Here is a 10,632-nt window from a genome sequence, read left to right as displayed (position 1 = left end):
AAAAAAAAAAAAAAAAAAGAAAAGTCACTTCACAAAACAATTTCTTTAGTTTCTTTCTAAATGTGGCTAACACTCAGATTAAAAATAAGTTTTTTTGGTTTATTTGTTTGGGTCTAGAGTAATAAGAAAAATAATAAGAAACCAGATAGCTTTACATAATAATTTCAGAAAAGGAAATGAACTTCTAGTACATGAACTCAATTTAGGATTTACTTTGGCACATATGTGTTGGATCACAACATAGCAACGGAGACAAGGCCTGCCTGAGCTAACCCTGGCTCCAGCAACTAAAATTCCCTGGATAGAATTTAATCTCTTTCTCAGGGTAGAGACCTAAAGGGAAAGAAAACAACAGATACATTCTATTTGAGTAAATAAATAGTTTCTGGACAAAAAAAATAGTAATAATAATAGATATTTCTTTAGCAATTTCAATTATCACTGCTAATTATCTAACATTTCCTCTACTATTTATCCACAGATGACTAAAGAAATTGTTATGATCAAGATCTATTGCCTGAAGTATGTACATATTTATTTGTAATCAGAATAATTCACCTTTTTAACTTCTGTAAATATAGAATATATGTACAGTCTTTCTTGAGAGAGACAAAAGTGTACTTCTAGAATCCTGAAACCAACTGTAAGTTGACCACCCAAGAGTCTGTAACAAACTAGTCTATGTAGGGAAGTAATGGGCATAAGAAACTAGGCCTACTGTACTGATACATACTTACTGGTACATGTCCAATTTATGAAAATTAGGTAAACTTAAGAAGGTGGTCAGTGTACAGAGGTAGTCAGCTATGGAGATTCTATATAGCACCACCACCACAGCAGATCAGAAGAGGAAGATTAAGAGGATATTCCATGAATGGATCCAATAAAATCAGTAGTAACTGAACACTAAATGCAAGAGGAAATTAAACTATTTTTTAAAAATGCCTACACTGCTATGGAAGAGCAAAGACTAAATGCCACTGAGGAAGGGACAGAGAACTTACTGCCCTGTTGCCGTAAGGGTCTTGCAGAAAAGCAATGTTGCGGAGAATAAGCACGCTTATTGAAATTGTGTTTTAAATAAAGGTGACCATCTACTCACTCAGGCAAAATGGTGAGCTTCTTTATTTACAATTGGTTTATATAGGGAATTTTGTACATGCGTACAATACAGCAATGACCTCACTGATCTATTTAAACATCATGTGACTACCTCATGATTAGCTTCCTCTAATCCACTCAACATACACTTTTTAACATAACCCTTTCAATATAACCCAATTGAACATAACTTAATGGAGAACATGTTGTTAGCTATTACTTCTTTGTTCTTATGTGATGATGCCTGAGGCTATGGAGGAACAAGGTAGATTGAATACCTCCCCCCTTGCTGGCCTTGCTATTTGGAGGTTGTTACTTTGGATCTTTAAACAAGGCATAAAGAAACTTCTTGGGCATACAGGAATTTGTGTGCAAACCTCTGCTCCCATGTAGGCCTTACGTCAGGGTCTTTTTGCTGGAAACTTTATAAGGAATTTTCAGGCTGGACTTCTCAAAAGCCTTTCAGGAGCCCAGGTTTCATCTGTGCCATTAGATACCTGTATACATTGGGTAAATTCCTCTTCTCTTGAGGTCCCCGACACATTTCCATTCCCGGACCCGTCAGCAAGCGACCTTTGTTATTTACCACAGATCAGGAAAGCTTACTGATGGGTATCTGGCCAGTTTTCCAAAGGGCTTTTTTATTGGCCTTATAAAGTCAACCTTAATTCCTTAATGCAGTAAATGTTATTCCAGCCAAAGCCTTGGTCATGTTAGGCTCACAACCAACCTTGCCACATGGGATTCTGCCTCAGTTTCTTACAAGTATGCCTGCACAAAGTCTTTTCACTGCTCTCTCTCAAATGGCTTTTTTTGGCCAGAGGCATATAGGTGTTTCACCTATACTGCCCCCTTCCCAAACCTACACTGAGATAGGCAAAAGCCTTAGGAAAGGCAGAAAACCAATTCTTGCATAGGCTCTCAAACTAGTACAAAGCAGAAATCAAAGGGGCAGCAAACATCCTTGTGCCCAAGATCACCTAACCTGACCCACCTACAATCTGAAGGACTCTGGATAGGAATGCCCCAGCCTGAGCAAGACCAAGACCCCATCTCTTAAAAATAGCCAGTCTTAAAAATTGTGGTGGCACCTATAGTCCTAGCTACTTGGGAGGCTGAGGCAAGAGAATCACTTAAGCCCAAGAGTTGAAGGTTACTGTGAGCTTTGACACTACAGCACTCCACTTGTGGATGACAAAGTGAGACTCTGCCTCAAACCAAAAAAAAAAAAAAAAAAAAAGGTATGAACACCAAGAAAGTACCACTCTGAGGCTCAGGTGCATAGGGCCTCATAAGACTAACGTTGGAACTGGAGAAATAAGAAACTCCCTACTACCATATGACTTATTCTAAGTAAACGGCAAAATCAATCTATTCCTGGGGTAGGACACCAAGAAAGAACCCCTCTGTGGCTCAGGCTTGCAGAGATTGCTGACAACTAAAGGTGAAACAAGAAATGCACAAAAATCTCTCCAGCATTTCACACTAGGCCCATTTCACAGCCTCACACTAGGCCCAAAGTAGAAACAGACTGTGATTGGACAAATTTGAAGCCTGTGGTATAACAAACAAATAAACAAAAACAACACCCCCCCAAAATAAACTAAAATAAAGCAACAACAACAAAAGAAGCAAACAAAGTCAAAACACAGAATTAAAACTCAAGCAGAAAAAGAGGTGTAAAAATTTCTGGGCTCTACTGTTCTGTTGCACAGAATATCCAATATTCAAATGATAATTATAATAAACAAGAAAACAAATCTATCATCAAGAAACAAAATAATCAACAGATTCATACTCAGAGATATTGGAATTATCAAAATGGAACTTTTAAAAATACTATAGTAAGTTAAAAGATCTTGTGGAAAAGGTGGACAATCTGTATGAACAGATAAGGAATTTAAGCAAGGAAGTGGAAACTATAAAAAAAGAGTGAATGGAAATGCCAGACATAAGAACTGTAATATTAGAAAAAATTTCTTTGATGGGCTTATGAGCAAAAAGGATGAAAAAGAAAAATAAGTGAACTTGAGGATAGGACAAGAGAAATTATGGAGATATTTGAAATACAAATTTTAGAAAGGTTAAAAAGCATAAAACATAGCATATAAAAAGTATTGTTAAAAAAAGTATGAAAAGGGCTAACATTACACAATTTCAGAGACTAACATCTTTACAAAGATTTATTATTAAATGTAGTTTTGTAACTCCACATTGTATCTCAGTGGTTCTCAACCTTCCTAATGCCGCAACTCTTTAATACAGTTCCTCACGTCGTGGTGACCCCCAACTGTCACCATGACATGAGGAACTGTATTAAAGGGTCACGGCATTAGGAAGGTTGAGAACCACTGTTCTATTTCCCACAAAGTTGAAGAAATGAATATACTTTTAAAAATTATTAGATTATGGGCTCTGCACCCATAGCTCAATGATGGGTTTGAACCCAGTCAGGGTCTACTAAACAATAATGACAACAATAACAAAAAAATAGCCAAGCATTGTGGCAGGAGCTTGTAGTCCCAGCTACTTGGAAGGCTGAGGCAAGAGAATCACTTAAGCCCAAGAGTTTGAGGTTGCTGTGAGCTATGATACCATAGCACTCTACTCAGGGCAACATAGTGAGACTCTGTCTCAAAAAAAAAAAAAATTATTAGATTACATACTTGAACACACAATACTTAAAGGTATAATTTTGTGACATTGACAACTGAAAAGGACAGAACTATTTTAAAAAGTAGACTTTGTGTATGCTATTGAAATTAAGCTAATAAAAATTTAATTTACAATGCTATAATGAGCCAGACGCCAGGTACCACCATCTGAAGAGTAGCTGCACCTGCCCATTCTCTGGTCTTTGATGGCACAGGCCTGGGTCATCTTATCCTTCCTATATAGCTCTCCCTGGAAGCACCTTCAAGAAGCACCAAAGGGCACCAACAGGCCAGCAGTGATAGTCCACATGCCTCCCTATCCCCGACTCTGCTGGCCCTGGGATCCATGTGAAGAAGGTTACAGGCCTGGCCTCCCCACACATGCCCAACTCCTCGAAGCCACTCTGGCCCCCAGGGACCCAGCAGCCTCCCCAGACTGAGAGCCAGGTTGCCAGACCATGTGGAGTGGAGGGGTGGGCTAGCAGCAAGCAGCTCCTCCTCAAGCCTACAGACCCCTACGGCCCTGTGGGACAGCTGACATGCTATGTTGGGTTGGCCTGGAAATTCTGGATTCAAGTAATCGATCTTCCCTTCTCAGCCTCCTAAATAGCTGAGACTATAGATGCTGAGTTCATGGATACAAAGGTTAACTGTGTTATTAACTAATGACACAGAAACAATTAAAACCGAAATTCAGCTTAGAGTGCAGATCTGTTCCCAAAGACTAATAAGAAATACTCCTCAGGCCAGCATGATGACTCACTCCTATAATCCTAGCACTCTGGGAGGCCGAGGTGGGCAGACTGCCTGAACTTAGGAGTTTGAGACTAGGAAGAGCTGGACCCATTTCTACTAAAAATATAAAAACTAGCTGGACATGGTGGTACACATCTGTAGTCTCAACTACTTGGGAGGATAGGGCAAGAGGATCACTTGAGCCCAAGAGTTTGAGGTAAGCTCTGATGGCACAGCACTCTACTGAAGGTGACAAAGTGAGCACCTCTGTCTAGAATAAAAAAGGAAAGAAATATTCCTATAAAAATAAAGAATGGTTATGGGAGAACCATTTTCTTAATTTTTAAATTGTTAAGCTGGTTGCCACGATGGATGATCAGCAGGCTTTGGACTCAATTATGCAAGATCTGGCTGTTTTTCATAAGGCTGCTCAGTCAGCATTATCCTTATAGGAAACCAGAAAAGCAAAATCTTCATCACTTAAAAAACAGAATGATGTCCAAGTCAAACTTGACCATACAGGAGAAAAAAGAAACCTTCATTTCCCTAGACCGGTGTCGCATACCAGTCCTGACACACTATGAGTTCTCTTCCAGTGGCTTGGTGGTACAGGAGGCCATCAGAAAATAAGAAATAATAATAGACAAGAGAAAAAGAAATGGTTTTTAAAGCAGCGGGGATTCAAGAGACAGCACACCTATCTTCATGAGGCTTCCAGCATGCCACCCTGAATACCAGGCTGGCTCTGTATTTATTTCATACACCAGTGTTTCAATCATAAACCAGATGAGTGTAAGGAAAACAATTCCATCATGGTTCTTGCTGGAATTGCATTTTTTTAACTAAATTATTTCTTTAACTACGTTAATCGTATGGATTTACTTGTTACTTTTATTGTTTTAAGATATTTAGGATCTTTTTTTTCTTTTTCTTTTTTTAAGATAAGTCTCACTCCAGTTTAATGAGAGTATTTCAAAATGTATATGAAAACAGCACACTGTACTCCATGATGGCATTAATGTATGCAGTTATGCTATAAGAAATAAAATTTAAAACAAAAAAGAAAAAGATAAGTCTCACTACGTTACCCTTGGTAGAGTGCCCTGGCATCACAGCTCATAGCAATCTCCAACTCTTGGGCTTAAGCATTTCTCTTGCCTCAGTCTCCCAAATAGCTTGGACTATAGGTACCTGCCACAATGCCTGGCTATTTTTGTTGTTGTTGTTGTAGTCATTATTGTTGTTTATCAGGCCCAGGCCAGGTTCGAATCCACCAGCCCCGGTATATGAGGCGAGTGCCCTAACCACTGTGCTATGGGCACTGAGCCAAGGTATTTATGATCTTAATACAGAGTGGATAGTGAAGCAGTCCAGGAGCAGGATGTCAGAGAAATACCCTAATTAGACCAAGCTCACAAATCACAATAGTGATTTTTTAATACCCCAAAAGCCTTATGTACAGACTGACAGATTCCTCTGGCCAAACCAAGGTGACAGAAGAAAAGAGATATTTCATCTCCTTATCTGATCCAGAGCAATTCTTTCTGTATTCAACAAAGTTTAAACATTCTACATTCACAATTCCCTAAAATTATTCTCCTGGAGTCAGTAGGCAGCCGTGACCAAGAGGAAAGCCTCTGCTGCTTGCAGCTACAGTGGTGGCGGAGTGCTACAGTGGGAGGGGGAACTTCCAGCAAGTCGGCTTTTAGAATTTTAATAGGGCAGATCTTACACAATGCTTTGCACTGAAATTAAGGTTCTTCTCGAATCACTTTCCTCTTTTTGATTTTCCTTTTGTCCATCCACTGTAATCATATTCCTAATTTAATTCCTAATCTACTTACAACACAACTACTAATTGAATATTGGTTTTAAGCCTATAAAAATCATTATTACTACTAATGCAAGCACATCAAGATCTTCCCGTAAGTATTCCCACATGTGCCCTGCAGACTAGTTAACCTGGAAAATCTGAATTTAAAGCTAAAATTGCCGTTGGACAGTCTATGGATCTGCATTATACCAGTAGTGAGTTGGTGATTCCATTAACTATACAAGATGACTTAGACAAAGCTGTGGAACTGCTGGATCACAGAATTCATATGAAGAGCTTCAAGATAATACTTGTAAGAAAAGAAATACACGAGCTACTAATATAGAACCTTTGCCATTCACTATTAGAAAAACTGGCTTTCTCTAATAGTTTCTACTAGCAGAAATAGAAGTTCCCCTTCCCCAGAATACATTCCAGATCAATTATACCAGGATGACCAGAATGGGTCATTGACTAGTATCAACAGTGAAAGAGAGTTCATTCCAGAGAGGATGGACCAAATGCTGGAATCTTTATCTTTAAGCAGCCCTGAAAATTCTGGCTTAGGAAGTTGTCTATTGCTTGAGAGTCCTCTGGATGAAGAGCTATCTAAAATCACAAATGCCTAGGGCATGGAGCAAGCAACCCAGATAACTATCAGGAATTTTTAGACTATGATAACCTTATCTTTGAGAAATTTGAAAATGGAGAGATACATCCAAGAAGGTACTATGTTTCACATCATCACCAAGAGTATAATGATGGCTATAAAATGCTTCCAAAAGCTATAAGGCCCAGGGAACCAGCCTCTGGTCTCCTATGAGTTTCAGTCCTATTTATTCCTTAAGCACTAGTAGTAGAAGCAGTATCGTTACCTCTAAAGTATGATGAAGAAGAAGGAGGAAGAGGAGGAGGAGGAAAAATGACACAGACAATCCTACTTTGACCATAATGGACATCAACCCACCTAGCCATTCACCTCAGCTCCAACCAACTGAGGATTGAGCAAATTGTTTGACCAAGGAACTTTGGCAAGGTCTACCTCTGTTATGATATTGATACAGAAAGACAATTGGCTGTTAAGCAAGTTCAATTTGACCCAGATGGCCCCGAGACCAGGAAAGAAATCAATGCACTTGAATGTGAAATTCATTTATTGAAGAATTTACTGCATGAGGGAATTGTTCAGTATTATGGCTGTTTGAGGAATCCCTCAGGAAAAAAAAAAAAACAACAACAACACTTTCCATATTTATGGAATAAATTCCAAGGAGTTCAATTAAGAACCAACTAAAAGCATATGGAGCTCTTTCTGAGAAAGTGACTAGGAAATACACCCATCAGATTCTGGTGGGTGCCCATTATTTGCACAGTTGTATGATTATCCATGGCAATATTAAAGGTACATAACATCTTATGAGAGTCAACAGGCATTATCAAAGTAGAAGATCTGGGGGCCTGCAAATGGCCTCAGACTACCTGTCTCTAAGGGACAGGAATGAAATCTGTCACAGGTACACTATCCAGGATGAGCCCTGAAGTGATCCATGGAGAAGGATATGGCACAGAAGCAGTTATCTGGAGAGTAGCATGTACTGTGGTAGAAATGCTAACTGAAAAGCCACTTTGTACCGACTGTAAAGCAATGGCTACTATCTTTAAAATTGTCATTCAGCCAACAAACCCAAAGCTCCCACCTCATGAGTCAGACTACACTTGAGATGTCCTCAAACAGACTTTTGTAGTGGCCAAACTGAGACCTTGCACTGATGAACTCTTTAGGCACATGTTTGTGCATTTTATCACTAAAAGCCAGTAACCTCTCCTGTGCCTCTCTACCCAGCTCCATCTGTTTGTTCACCTTCTCTCTAACTGTACTTTTTTATTTAAAAAAAAAATGGAGACATGAGGGAGAAAAAAAAGATAAGAGGAAAAGTATTTCTCTTGATTCTTGGTTTAATTTATCTAACAATAAGGTTACAACAAGCTATGATTATGCCATTGTACTCTAGCCTCGCAAGACTCAGTCTCAAAAAAAACAAAAAAAAACAAAACAAAACCCAAATACCATATGATCCAGCAACCCCCAGTTCTGGGAATATACCCAAAACAAATGAAAGTAGTAACTCAAAGAGAAACCTATTCTCCATGTTCATTACAAATTTATTCATGATAGCTAAGATACGGAAGCAATCTACGCATCTGTCAACACATAAATGGCTAATTATAGTATGTATGGGGGGTAAAATGGAAAGTTATTCAGCTTTAAATAGAAGAAAATACTGCTGTTTATGAAAATACGAATAAACTTGAGAACATTATAGTAAATGAAATAAGCCACATACAAAAAGAAAAATACTATATGATTTTGTTTATATGTGGAATCCAAAATAAGTTGAATACATAGAAACAGAGAGTAGAACAATGGATTGGGGGGGAAATGAGAAGATGTTATTCAAAGGATATAAACTTGCAGTTATAAGATGCGTAAGTTCTAGAGACCTAATGGTAATACAGTTAAAGGTTATACCTGAAATTTGCTAAGAGAACAGATCTTAAGTTTTTTCATCACAATTTAAAAAAAAAGTAACCATGTGATGTGATGGATATGTTAACTCAGCTTGATTATGGTAATCATTTCCCAGTACATAGGGTTCAAAAATATCATGGGGTATACACTGAATATGTACAATTTTTATTTGCCAGCTATACGTCAATAAAGCTAGGGAAAAACCTAAACCAATATCCCTTATGAACACTAATGCAAAAATCCTCAACAAAACACCACCAAATTGAATTCAGCAGCATAGTAAAAGGATGATCCACCATGACTAAATGGAATTTGCTCCCAGAATGCAAGGATAGTTCAATATACAAAAACCAATCAATATAATATACCACATGAACATAATAAATGAGAAAAATAATACTCAGTTTGATACAGAAAAGGCACTGGACAAAATCCATTCACCTTTCACGATAAAAACATTCCACCAATGCTAGCATGGATGCAAAGAGAAACAATCACTTATTCGCTGTTTGTGAGGCTGCAAACAGTACAACCTCTAAGAAAAGTAACATAGAGAAACCCGAAAGAATAAAAAATAGACCTACCTTTTGATCTAACAATCCCATTATTAGAAATTTACCCAAAGGAAATACAGATGTTTTCTTCAAAAGACACATGCACTCAAATGTTTATAGCTGCACAATTCATGATCGTGAGGACATGGAAGTGACCCAAGTGCCCATCAATACATGAATGGATAAATAAAATGTGGTATACCATGTGGTACTACCCAGCCATTAAAAAAAAAATGGTGGTCGGTACTCATAGCACAATGGTTACAGCACCAGCCACATATACCGAGGCTGGCAGGTTTGAACCCGTCTTGGGCCAGCTAAGCAACCATGACAACTGCAACAAAAAATAGCTGGGTGTTGCAACAGGTGCCTATAGTCCTGGTTACTTGTGACTCTCTGAGGCAAGAGAATCACTTAAGCCTAAGACATCGAGGTTGCTGTGAGCTGTGACACCACAGCACTCTATCAAGGATGACATAGTAAGACTCTGTCTCAAAAAAAAAAAAAAACAAATGGTGACCTAGTGCCTTTTGTAGCAACCTGGAGGGAATTGGAGACCATTCTTCTAAACAAAGTATTGCAAGAATGGGGAAGCAAATATCACATTTACTCAATACTAAATTGGAACTCGTCGATTATCACTTATGTGCACATCTGGAAGTTAAATTCAATGGAAATCAAATATGTGGGAGGTGGAAGGAGAGGTAGGGTAAATTCACACCTAACTGGTACAATTTACATACATATTCTGGGTGAAGGGCATACTTAGAATATTGACTTAAAATGTACAAAAGCAAGTTAAGTAGCCAAAATGTGTGTATCCCTATAATATTCTAAAATAAATATATATGAGCTTATCATCCTAAAAAATTATAGATTTAATAAATTTCTAATGTACATGATTAACTATTTTAGGGAAATTCCAATTTGAATCATAAGGTTATGATGAATCCTATGTGAAAATAAATGGATTAACATTAAAAGATAAAAAGCATTCAACAAACTAGAAATAGAAGGAAACTACCTCAATGTAATAAAAACTATTTATGAAAAACCCTTAGCAAACATCATAGTCGATGGTGAAAGGGGGAAAGCCTTTCCTTTAAGATAAAGAGCAAAGGACTTGGCGCCCATAGCGCAGTGGTTATGTAGCCAGCCACATGTACTGAGCCTGGCGGGTTTGAACCTGGCCCCAGCCAGCTAAACAACAATGACAACTGCAACAACAACAAAAAATAGCCGGCC

At 38.2% G+C, this 10,632-nt stretch overlaps 1 protein-coding gene and 1 pseudogene across 1 annotated transcript in view; one reads left to right on the top strand and one right to left on the bottom strand.

The window, feature by feature from the left end:
* The window catches only part of MNAT1 (MNAT1, CDK activating kinase assembly factor), a 242,265-nt gene that overhangs the window by 72,920 nt on the left and 158,713 nt on the right, over nucleotides 1-10,632 (bottom strand). The gene's annotated exons all lie outside the window — the stretch shown is intronic.
* On the top strand, nucleotides 4,859-8,193 carry LOC105887402 (annotated as a pseudogene).

This window comes from Otolemur garnettii, unplaced genomic scaffold, assembly GCF_000181295.1.
Source record: "Otolemur garnettii isolate 467f Iridium unplaced genomic scaffold, OtoGar3 scaffold00081, whole genome shotgun sequence".
In the NCBI taxonomy this organism is placed as follows: Eukaryota; Metazoa; Chordata; class Mammalia; order Primates; family Galagidae; genus Otolemur; species Otolemur garnettii.
The sequence above is the reverse complement of the archived record's forward strand: the minus strand, read 5'-3'. Positions and strand labels throughout refer to the sequence as shown.